The sequence below is a fragment of the Neltuma alba genome, unplaced genomic scaffold (genome assembly GCF_004799145.2).
Source record: "Neltuma alba isolate B1F8T4 unplaced genomic scaffold, ASM479914v2 tig00012187_pilon, whole genome shotgun sequence".
Classification (NCBI taxonomy): Eukaryota; Viridiplantae; Streptophyta; class Magnoliopsida; order Fabales; family Fabaceae; genus Neltuma; species Neltuma alba.
The window spans coordinates 614427-627083 of record NW_021636728.1 but is presented as its reverse complement, the minus strand read 5'-3'; the positions used below and the strand labels follow the sequence as shown (position 1 = coordinate 627083).

Genomic DNA, 12657 nt, shown 5'->3' with positions numbered 1-12657 from the left:
GATAGGTATTAAGAAAGATAATTATGGTATTTTAAGAAAAACATGTTATATTTCTTATAATTAACTAACTTACCTAACTTTCTTAATCTAATCAAATTAGTTAAATGAGTCTTATATTAAGGACCGGAGGAGTACTACGCGTTCTATTAATTAAAGAGGTGAGATAGTATCGTTAAATTAAATATAACTAAAGAATATGTAAGTTGACACAAAATATAACATAAAAATATTCTTTTAAGAATAAAATGATGAAAAATATATGTTGCTAACGTGGTAAAAAAATTACGAGTTAATGTGTAAATTTGTTTTGAAAGTTTTTACTTAAGAGCATGGGCATTCAGAAGTATTTTTTTGTGCAAATTTATCTTGAAAGTTTAAAATAATAACAATATTGCACCTACTATTAAAATTAAAAAAAACTAATATTGACTATTAAAATAGTAACATTAACTATTAACATTTTTAACCATAAGAATAATATTGCTATTATTTTAAATTTTTAGGAAAAATTTGCACCCTAAGTACGTAACACTTTTGAGTAAAAACTTCCGGGACACTATTGCCCCGGAGGTTTTCACTGGGAAAACCAGTTTGTAATATTTTGTTTTAACTCTTTTTTAAATTTATATTTATGAATGTATTTAGTTCTTCCAATATATCCATTTTTATTGTTCTTTATAGTTATTTTGTGATTAATCAAAATTAAATCAAATCATGAGCAATCTTGATGGACTAGGAGATGAAAAAAGAATCTAAATCTAAAAAACTAGACATAGTCACATAGATATTTGGGCTAGAGATAGTTATAAATATTTATGGTGAGTTATAACTATAGTTTCATGATTTAATTAGTTGTTTGGATATCATAGGAATGAATTCAATACTAATTAAAAAGGAACTAATAATTCAAAAAGTATTACTCCCTCCAGTGCAAAATATAAGCTAAACTTTATCCATTTACGTTTATCAAAAAACTAATTAAAATCAATTTAAAATAATAAATGTGTAAGGCATATATTTGCTTTTTCCTAATATACTCTTATTAATGAAAAGAATAAGTAAAATATGTAATAAATGAATTAAAAAGGGAAAAAACATATGGGGGCAAAATTGAAAATAAAACTCATTAAATGCTTGGATAAAAATGAATGTTCTTATAAAAAAAAATCAATTATTTTAAGAAAGTTTAGCTTATATTTTGAACCGGAGGTAATGTAACATTTTAGGAATAGTTGTCATTGTAGTTGAATAAAGAGTGAACTCAATAGGTAGAAACTAGCTATATAGGGTGAATCTTGAATCTCAAATTTTTAAGTGATTGGTTTCATCTTACAATTAATTATCTTTTTTATATTTTAAGTTTATTCTCTTTAAACAATTTATTAATTGGTTGGATTAGTAAAAACATGACCTGAGTATAACCCCAGAATACTCTAGAATTTATTATTACATCGATTCTGTACACTTGTGAGAGTGATTAGTAGATCACGCGCTCCTGTTTAAAAACGTTTTAGACAGATTTTGCACTTTTACCGGTTTATAAATTTGTAAAATGACAAAATTTAGGTTCATTTGCTTATTTTAGGTTTAATTCTCCAATTAAAATTTAATATGCGGACTTTTCTTAATCATAAAAATTCACATCGAAAAAATTTTAAAATTTTATTGAACCATTATTAATCATAAAAATCACATGTGGCAAAGTTTGATTAAAAAATTAAGCCTAATTAATATAAAGAAATAGACATAAGCTTTATCCTTCATGTAATTTATAATAAGATTTAAAGTAGATTTTTTTTCTTATGAGGCGCAGGATAAATAATAATTTAATGACTTTAGAAATATTGTATATATTTCATTTCAAATTTAAAACTTCTAGAATGATTTAAAAAATTAACAAACAAACAGAAAACATAAAGTTTGGAATGAAACACGTAGAAAGTGGGGACAGTTGGAGGCTTCAAGTGATTATTATGCTTGTTTTATTTTTATTTTATGCTACCTCTTATGTTTAATATAAGATTAAGATGATTAATTTAAAAAAATTAATAAAATTATTAAATTACTTTAAACTATTTAAATTTATTTTTTTTAGAAATTAATTTGACTCATTTATAAATTGATATATAATTTAATGATCCACATAAGTGTTTTAGAGAGATCATATAACATATGCAATAATTAAGTAATTGAGTAATTTTTCTAAATAAAGAATGAGATTCATAACAAACAAGTTTTTTACAAGACACAAACACTTAACAATCCTATTTTAGCAGAATTAAAGTTAAGAAGACAAATTTTAGAAATAACATCAACATTAAAAGATGGGAAATTATGGATAAAGACAAATATTTCTTGCTTAGTAATGTTGAGAAGGTAGGAAGCATTGGTCGGAATCTGGATGTATTTATTTTCAGCCCAGCGAACTTGCACAGATGGCTTGTCAGTAGTAATACTCAAATTGGAGTTATAGATCCATAGAAGGAATGCGTGTAAACGGTGGCAATGAAAATCGGAGCCCGCAATAGCTTAGTTTTGCCATAAGAATTCCTTGAGTGGCATTCCCTGATAACAAATTATACCATGGCAATAATATCTTCTCAATTTTTTATATTTATACATCAGCACATCTCAACCATTATTGTTTAATCTTAAGCGAGATTTTCCACAAAAGGTGCTCTGCCTAGAGGAGCAAGAGGATTTAAAAGAGTCAAAAGCATAATCTCCCGGGGTGTTCTTCTCAAATTTAAAATTTATAGGAAAAAATCAAAGACCCAATTGATAAGGGGAAGCCAGAAGTTTGAACAGAGGAATGTGCCAAAGTGGTCCTCTGTTTCAGAAATGACCAAAACCACCATTATGGTTCATATATTCCAACCATTATATCAATCCCACTTGTGAACCTCTTAGAATAAAGCATCTAAGATGGTTCTACTTCTCATTCTCTTCTCATCCATCTTCCTCATCATTCTTATCCACACAACAACAAGAAGAACCAGAGCTCATGTCCCACCAGGTCCTTCTGGTCTTCCTCTCATAGGCAATCTTCACCAACTTCCTAACTCTGCTCCACATCGTTCTTTATGGCATCTCTCCCAGCAATATGGTCCTCTCATGTCCCTGCGCCTTGGCATCAAGCCCGCCATAGTTGTTTCCTCTGCCAGAATAGCCAGACAAGTCATGAAGACCCACGACCTCGTATTTGCTAGCAGACCATCCCTGCTTGGTCAAAGGAAATTGTCTTACAATGGTTTAGACTTGGGTTTCGCTCCCCACAGTGAATGTTGGAGAGAGATGAAAAAACTGTGCGTCCTCCACTTCTTTAGCTCTAAACGCATCCACTCTTTTCGTCCCATTCGAGAAGATGAGGTTTTTCGACTGGTTCGAAAGTTATCAAAGTTTGCTGCTTCTCGCAAAGTAATCAACTTGAGCCAGACATTGATGTCCTTTACAAGCACTTTGATTTGTAGGATTGCTTTTGGCAAGAGGTACGAGGTGGATGATGATGATGAAGTAAGTGGTGAGAGAAGCAGATTTCATGGACTTTTGATTGAAGCTCAGGCCTTGTTGGTGGAATTTTACTTCTCAGATTATATTCCTTGGTTGGGTTGGGTTGATCGACTCAGAGGACTTCTCAGTCGATTGGATAAAACCTTCAAGCAACTCGACATGTTCTACCAGCAAGTCATTAACGACCACATGAATCTGACGACTCCTAGAACAGACCAACAAGACATCATTGATATCTTTCTTCAAACGATGGATTCTCACTCAACCACATTTGATCTCACTTTGGATCACATCAAAGCCCTGCTCATGGTAATTTCTTCTGCGTTTTTTATCAGTTGCCTAATACTAAGTACTTAATAGAAGAGCTATTAGTCTATTACTTTCAATACTTAGTATAAGAGTTAATTGATTAATTTAAGTAAATTAAAAAAATTGATTATGTTAGTTATTTGTAATAAATAGACGTTATTTTTCTTAAAATACTCTGAATAATCATGTATATTAGTCAGAATTATTATTTGATGAAATCTTTAATACTTGCAACTAGGTATGAGAGAAAAAAATGATTAAAATTTTATATTTAAGACCAAATTAAATGCACAACTAGATGTTATATTAAAGACAGAAAATAATACATAACTAATTTAAGTAGATTAAAAAATTAGTTAAGTTAACTATTTGTAACAAATATGAGTTAATTTTTCTAAAGTATTATTTTTAAGGGTTAAGGTGCAATTTTAACAAAAAAGTTTACCGTAAAGAGCACTAGGCACCATAAAGTTTATTTGGGTGCAAAAACATACATGAAGTTGTCAAAAGGGAGCATCTGGCACCATGCCGTTAACGTCTACCAATTTACCATTAAAGGGGCCCAGAAAGTCAGTTTTAAGGTGCATTTTTAACAACTAAGTTTGCATCAAGGGGCATTAGGCACCATGAAATTTACTTGGGTGTAAAAATATAAATGAATTTTGTAAAAGAAAAAAAATAACAAAATTCTTTAACTTCCATAAATATCCATTAATTTTATTCTTTTCGATCTCACCAAATACTATATTTTCTCTCTATAAACTTCCACTTCTAAGCCGATCCATCTTTCTCTGATCATAGTCAACACACACCCACACACTTTCTGTCATGTCGTTTTCTGAGCCTCCAAGCCTTTTATATGTATTTAAGTAAAACACATCTTTCCCTTCTAGGATATGAGGTTTATTGCTTGCATCCAAGTACTACCTTCGGTCCTTAATATAGGATGCCATGGACTAATTTAAGGAGATTAAAAATAAATAAATAAATTACTTTAAAATATTATATTTATTGTTTTTTCTCCAAATTAATTTTCTTGGCTTGTAAACTAATATATAATTTAATGATGCATATAAATATTTTAGAGAAATCGTGTACTATATGCTATTGCATCAAATAAATAAATAATATAATATTTAAAGTAATTTATTTATTTATTTTAATCTCCTCAAATTAGTCCATTGTATCCTATATTAAGGACTGGAGGTAGGACTCAGGTGCAAGTAATGAACCTCATATCCTAGAAGGGAAAGATGTGTTTTGCTTAAATACATATAAAAGGCTTGGAGGCTCAGAAAACGACATGACAGAGAGTGGGTGGGTGTGTGTTGACTATGATCAGAGAAAGATGGATTGGCTTGGAAGTAGAAATTTATAGAGAGAAAATATAGCATTTGGTGAGACCGAAAAGAATAAAATTAATAGATGTTTATAAAAGTTGAAGAATTTTGTTATTTTTTTCCTTTTACAAAGTTCATTTATATTTTTACACCCAAGTAAATTTCATGGTGCCTAATGCCCCTTGAGCAAACTTTGTTGTTAAAAATGCACCTTAAAACTGACTTTCTGGGCCCCTCTAACGGTAAACTAACGGACATTAACGGCATGGTGCCAGATGCTCCCTTTTGACAACTTCATGTATATTTTTGCACCCAAATAAACTTTATGGTGCCCAGTGCTCCTTACGGTAAACTTTTTTGTTAAAATTGCACCTTAACCTATTTTAATCGTGAATATCTTTAGACATATATAATTAATAGGCATATTTTTAGAAAATAATTACAAATTTAGAAGACAAAAAAAATAAAAATATCATATTTAAGATCAAATTCATTCTCAAACTGGTTCAGGAGGTAGCCAGGTTACTCAATTTCTTTTCACGTGGGTGCAGAATATATTTATAGCGGGAACAGACCCATGTGCAGTGACAGTAACATGGGCTATGACCTCGCTGATAAAGAATCCAAGAGCGATGAAGAAGGTCCAAGATGAGATCAGAAATTTGTACAGTGAGAGGGATTTTATAAAGGAAGAGGATATTGCGAGGCTTCCTTATCTTAAAGCAGTGGTGAAGGAGAGGCTTCCTTATCTTAAAGCAGTGTGAAGGAAACTCTGAGACTATTCCCTCCTTCGCCATTACTTTTTCCACGAGAATCCATGGAAGATGCACATGGAGGGCTACCAGATTCAACCAAGACCCTGGTGTTTGTGAATGCGTGGGCTATAGCAAGAGACCCAGAGACATGGGAAAATGCAGAAGAGTTCTATCCAGAAAGATTTTACAGCTGCTCAATAGACTATAAAGGGAACGATTTGAACTGATTCCATTTGGAGCTGGACGCAGGATTTGTCCCGTGCAATGCATGGGAATTGTCACTGTGGAGCTTACACTTGCAAATCTTGTTAATTCTTTTGATTGGGAATTGCCTGCTGGGATTGAGAAGCAAGATATTGACACAGAAGTCCTACCAGGAATAACAATGCACAAGAAGAATGATCTTTGCCTTCTTGCCAAGAATCACACAGCATATCACTTCAGTACATAGCGATCACTCCTCCGGTCCTAAACATAGGGTTACATTTACAACTGGAGGAGTAAATATATATCTAGGTTATTCTCAATATCAGTTTTTTATACTCCCATGTTTTCAAATATAAGTCACAACTGTTAATGCACAAGGAATGATAAGCAAGTTATTTACCATACACTTGTGTGGTTGCAAAATTGAAGAGGGGTGTAAAGACTTGTAAATATATATCCAGTGGTATTACTTCCTCCCGTCTTTAATATAATAGCTAAATTTGCAAATTTAAAAAAATTAGTTAAATTAATTATTTGTAATATATGACTCTTATTTTCTTTAACATATCTTTATTAATTATGTATATTTAAATTACTTTTTGATAGTCACTCCTTAGTCCTCATCAGGTGCAATCAACATAGGGATCACCTTAGTGTAAAATAAGTAAATATTAAAACAGATAAATTGGGAGTTTTATATGTAGAATCATTTCCAACTAATTTTTATATTAAAGAGTGGAGTGGAGATGGTATGTAGTGATTGTTATTTAGGCTTAACTTATATTATATGTAATGGGTCAATATAAAAGCCTGTGGAGCCCATAAGCATTTTATGTCGGTTATTTCAATTTAATAAAGTAGTTATTTGGTTCCATTGGATTCCATATATGTATAGTTTAGGGTGTGGAAGTGGGGTATACTTTAATTCCTATGTTCGGGGTCCAAACTTTTTGCAGCCCTGATCATGTGGAACGTGGATAGGTAAGGAGATAGATGAACCTCATAGTAATACTGTTCTGATTTTAAGTAAAAAAAACTCATTTTATAGTGTAATTAATCTTGTAAAATGTAGATAGGTAAGACTACACATGTACGATAGAGTAGTACTCCTCTAGTCTTAATTGTGAGACTTATTTTATAAGATAAATTCTAGTACAAAATCAATTTACATTATAAAATTGATTTTACATTTAAGATAGAAGGAATACTAATTTTTTATTTTCTAATAAATAGTATCATTTTATTTTTTTTTAGACCAGATTTCATTCAATCCATTTACTCTGGCCATTAGATTTTAAGTGGCTACGACACTCCGTTTTGAGATCCTAAGGTACAAAAATACGATAAGGTGGAATTTTTTGTCATAAACTACTACTATACTACTATTATTTAATATAGGAGTTATATAACTAATTTACGGATGTTAAAAAAATTAGTCAAATTAGTTATTTAAAATGAATAGTGTTTTTCTTAGAATACATTCATTAATCAATCATGTGCATTTGAATTATTTTTTGGTAGTAATTCCTTAACATTTGCAATCACTTAGTTCAAAATAAAATGGACAAATATTGAAAACAAAATTAATTAATGTCTTATATTAGTATTAATTAAATATCTAACAAGTTTTTATAAAAAACAAAAAAGCTTCTTGCTGTGAACTTCAATTACAGAAGAAAATTTACAGAGCACAATGATAATTCAAAGCAAGCGAAAAGTGGATGTCCAGCTAGGTTAATCAACGTTCTGGTTTCTAAAGATAAAAGTATTAATATGTTAAAATAATTGTTTTTTTTATTGTTTTTAGATTTTGTGGATCCCTTTTTTTAGGGGGGGAAAAACGACATCTCCTATACTTTTTTTTTTGCTAAAATATAAGTATTTTTCTATTGGAGGCAATCCTATTTGAGACACTATCGAGTACTAAATGTGGGTACCTGTTTTAACGAGGATTTGAATCTTGATTTACTATGTTGTGGAGACTACTTCTTTTTGTTAAACCCAATCCCGTTGGTACATTCCCTGTACTTGGTCTTCAGTCTTTACGCACTCAATTTATAGACCACTATTTTATGACCTTGAACACATATTCGGCCCAACCCACAAAAAGAATATAAATCCACAATATCGGAAAATATATGCTTCCGCCCATCACTTGAGTTTAGTGGTAATAACTGCACCTACTCGGCTAGTCCCTTGGGCCCAAGCAGGATGCCTAGATTAATGTCGAGGGTTTAATGTAGGCTTCGGTTGAGTTCGTGTCTACCAAAAATTTTTTGGCAGGAAAAGAGACGCATCCTTTTGATACGTTTCTCCAGTCCTACATTTTTTTCTTGATACGATCTCCAACTCTAAATATAATACTTATTTTATAGTATAAATTATATTATAAGATGAGTTTTATATTTAAGACAGAAAGAAATACATAAAATTCAATGGTTAAATCCTTCTAATGGTCACTTGATCACACAAACAACATAAAATGGATCCGCACTTAGTGATACCTTTGAGAAGCTGTTGAAATTCAATAACTTTTTCTTTTGACCATGGAAATTCAATAACTAAATCCATAGTAAATTTGTAGTTTTATATACATGTATATAGTTAAATATTATTATTCTTTCCCATGAGATAAATAATAATTCAATAATTTTGAAAAAATGATTTTTTTAATATTTATACATTTATAATATGTGGGAAAAAAGTATTTAAAGAAAAAATAAAAAAGTTACATATATTCAAAAAAGTAAAAAAATTAAATGAATAAAATGTGCTATCTCCAGTTTTTAATATAAGACCCAATTAACTAATTTAAAGATAAAAAATAAAAATTACTTTAAAGTATTTATATTTATTTTTTCTCCAAACTAATTCGTCTCACTTATAAAATGATATATAACCTAATAATACATATATATATTTCAGAAAAATCAGGTAACATATATATTATAATTAAGTGATTTTTAATTTTTTTTCGTCTTCTTAAATTAGTTAATTGAGTCTTATATTAAGGAGAGGAAGCAATATTAAACTTTAGATGAATATATATAATATCCATAACTTATAAATAAAAATAATATGTAAATGTTATAAATTTTAAATTTATATTATACGTAAATATTTGAAGATGTTAAACACCTCCTATGAAGTGATGTACTGTGGGATACTTGCTGGGGAAAAATATTTATAGGATACTTATTTAGGATATAAAAAAGGATTAAAAACCCAGCCTGCATAATTAGTCTTGTTGATGTAAATAAGAGTCTGAAAAGAACTTGCGGCACTAAAGTGTTGGGTCTGGTGTAAGAAACTTGTCCTTGCATCCTTGACAAATTAATATATAAATAATACAATTTATTAAAATAAAATGGCAAGAGTTAAGGATACACATGAAAAAAGAACATATGTTCAGTCTCTTACTTAGTAAAAACGATTCCTAAAATTTTTAAATAGACATAATTAAAAAAAAAAACTCTTAAATTTTAAAAAAATAATAATATTTGTTACATATGATATGTTCTAAATGAATTAATTATTAATTTTATATATCAATATACAAATAAAATCAATAACAAGTCAAGATATAAATAATATAATTTATTTAAAATAGAAACAATCACATGGGTTTAGATATATTTTGAGTTTGGATTCTTAACATTTGGTATTAGAGCTAATATGAGCTCGAATCCTATTTTTATCAAACAAGCTCTATTAAACAAACAAAGTTATTTGATAGAAGTGGGATTTAGACCCCATGTTGACTTTGATACCAAACTTTAGAGATAAAATATTAACAATTATGCTAAAAACTTAAACTAATATTAGAGGTACACTCCAATTTTTTCTTTTAATCTAGATTAGACATAGACTTACTAGTCCTACTTCATTTCAAAGTAACAGTATTAATATTTTTCTGATAACTGAACAATTTCATAATTTTTTATATGTTTTAGATATGTTACTAAACATATAATTATTTTGATTTCATAATTGACATTTTTGTTCATTATATAAACATCAATTGCACATATTTAAATAACTAAGTCATTTTATAATTAATTTTAGAATAAAATTAGAAAATCAAGTTGATACATACTAAAATCTAAATTCATATGCCCAACCTCAACCTCAATTTTTTTCATCATTTAAACTAGTCATATCATATTGAAATTTATAATTTGTTATTAACTAAGTTGTGGGCTTATAATTTACTAAAAATTTAAAATGAATTTTATTATTTATAATTATGAATGTTATTATTTATATATAGTTATTAATAGATGCATATAGTCTTGCCTAAAGGTGTCCTCATCATCATGTCTTTACATTAAACGGATTTCATGCCAAAAAAATAGAAGTTAAGGAAAAAAAAACCAAAAAATGGTTTTTGGCATTATTGTTAGATGGGCTGGGCCTTGGCTTCCCTCACCTTGAATTTCAGAATTGAAAAAAAACCTAATTTCATTTCCTGCCAAATTTCAACCATTTATATAACAATACCATAAAATAATATTTTATCATGTAAGTTAAGCTCAATACATCTATATAAAAAATGCTAAATATTACGATAATAGTTACTATCTAACATAGATTTGGAAAAATGATGCAAAAATGATATTTAAATTTAAAAATTTTTATTTGGTCACCTGAATAATAAAATTCCTATTTAGTCACATATGACTAAACTGAAATTTTAAAATTTGTTAAAAGACTAAATTGTCTTCTTCTTTTTTTCTTAAATTATCAAACCTCTTACCAGCCAGTCGGTCATTGGAGTTCCCGCAACCAACCAATAACCAATCACCAGAGCTGCAGTGATCGGCAACTATTTTTTTAGGATTTTTACATATTTAATAACGCGGTTAAAAAATTTTTTATCGTTAATAACAAGTTTAATATAGTGGTTAACAATAGGTTTTTTTAGAAAATTCAAAAATTGACAGTTTTACAACTTTAGTGATACATTTAACAAGTTCTTTAATGTTATTAGCAAGTTCAATATAGTAGTTAACAATAGGTTTTTCACAAAATTCAAAAATTGGTATTTTTATAACTTTAGTAATATGGTTAATAAGTTTTTTAACACTATTAACAAGTTCAATATAGTAGTTAATAATAGGGATTTTAGAAAATTCAAAAAGTGTATTATTTTTACAATTTCAATAATGTGATTAACAAGTTATGTAATGATATTAACAACTATTATAGTGCCATTACCAAAATTTCTCATGAAGATTGATTTTTTTTTTTAATATTAGCTCCCTATAAAGATTATACAACCAAAAATTTTATTTATTAAGCAATCACTATAGTTATGAGAGTTGTTAATTCATTACATAACTTGTTATTAGAGTTGTTGATAGTGCTATGAGAGTTATTAATATCGTTACATGATTTGTTAATTGTATTACTGAAGTTGTAAAAATGTAATTTTTTAAATTTTTTAAAAAACCCGTTGTTAATTATTATACTTAACTTGTTAATAGTATTAAAAAAACTTCTTAATCACATACTAAAATTGTAAAAATACTAGTTTTTGAATTTCCTGAAAAACCTGTTGTTAACTACTATATTAAACTTCTTAATAATGTTAAAGAACTTGTTAATTGTGTTATTAGAGCTATAAACATCTCAACAACAACAAAAAAAATTGCTGTCGGCTAGCCGCCTAACTTAAGCGGTGGCCTCTGGTGCTGAAACTCTGGTGACCGGTCGATCAATGAGGGTGCTTAATGATTTTTTTAAAAAGAAAAATTAAAAGACAATTTAGTCTTTTTAACAAATTTCAAACTTCCCATTTCACTCATGTGCAACCAAATAGAAGTTTTTATTATTCAAGTGACCAAATGGGGATTTTCAAATTTAAATATCATTTTTGTGTCATTTTCTCAGTAGAATTCATTATCCAAGGCAATAATGCAATATAATTTTTTTGTTATTTTATAGATTTGGCTTACACTTTTATTATTATCAAAATACTTTAAGGCAAAAGTTAACTATGAGTAAATGACATTCCGGTTTTCAATTCTGTTTTGCTTCTCCCAACCCCTTTTCTGATTATATTGTTATAAAGGTAACATGCTAAAATACTCTGAAAATGTACACGGAAGGGCACTCAATATTCAAAATTTTTTTAGCTCTAAAATATCTTAAAAGTTTATTTTCATAATAAAAATGTCCTGATTTAACCATGGCTATCTTTGATCACCGTAAATTTTGATGCATGCTGAATTTTTCACCACATCATCACGCCTTATCCTCTTACCTTTTTCTCTCCATTAACTCTTTCCCGGTCTCTCTCTCTCTCTCTCTCTCTCTCATTTACCTTTCATCTGAAACTAAGAGAGAGAAGCATGAATTTGGGCGATCTATCTTGATCGTCGGATTAAATAAGTGATCAGAACAAGGATTCAGATACTTGAATTTGGGCCCTTTCTTTCAAACCGTCACATCATGTTTTACGTGTCATCCTTCATCACAAAACAAAGAAACGAAGAAGATGATGATGAGTATTGAGTATGTAAAGATAATAATCG

At 29.0% G+C, this 12657-nt stretch overlaps 1 pseudogene; it reads left to right on the top strand.

The window, feature by feature from the left end:
• The first annotated feature begins 2828 nt into the window (after nucleotides 1-2828).
• Nucleotides 2829-6525, top strand: LOC114724411 (cytochrome P450 83B1-like; annotated as a pseudogene).
• The last annotated feature ends 6132 nt before the right edge of the window (nucleotides 6526-12657 follow it).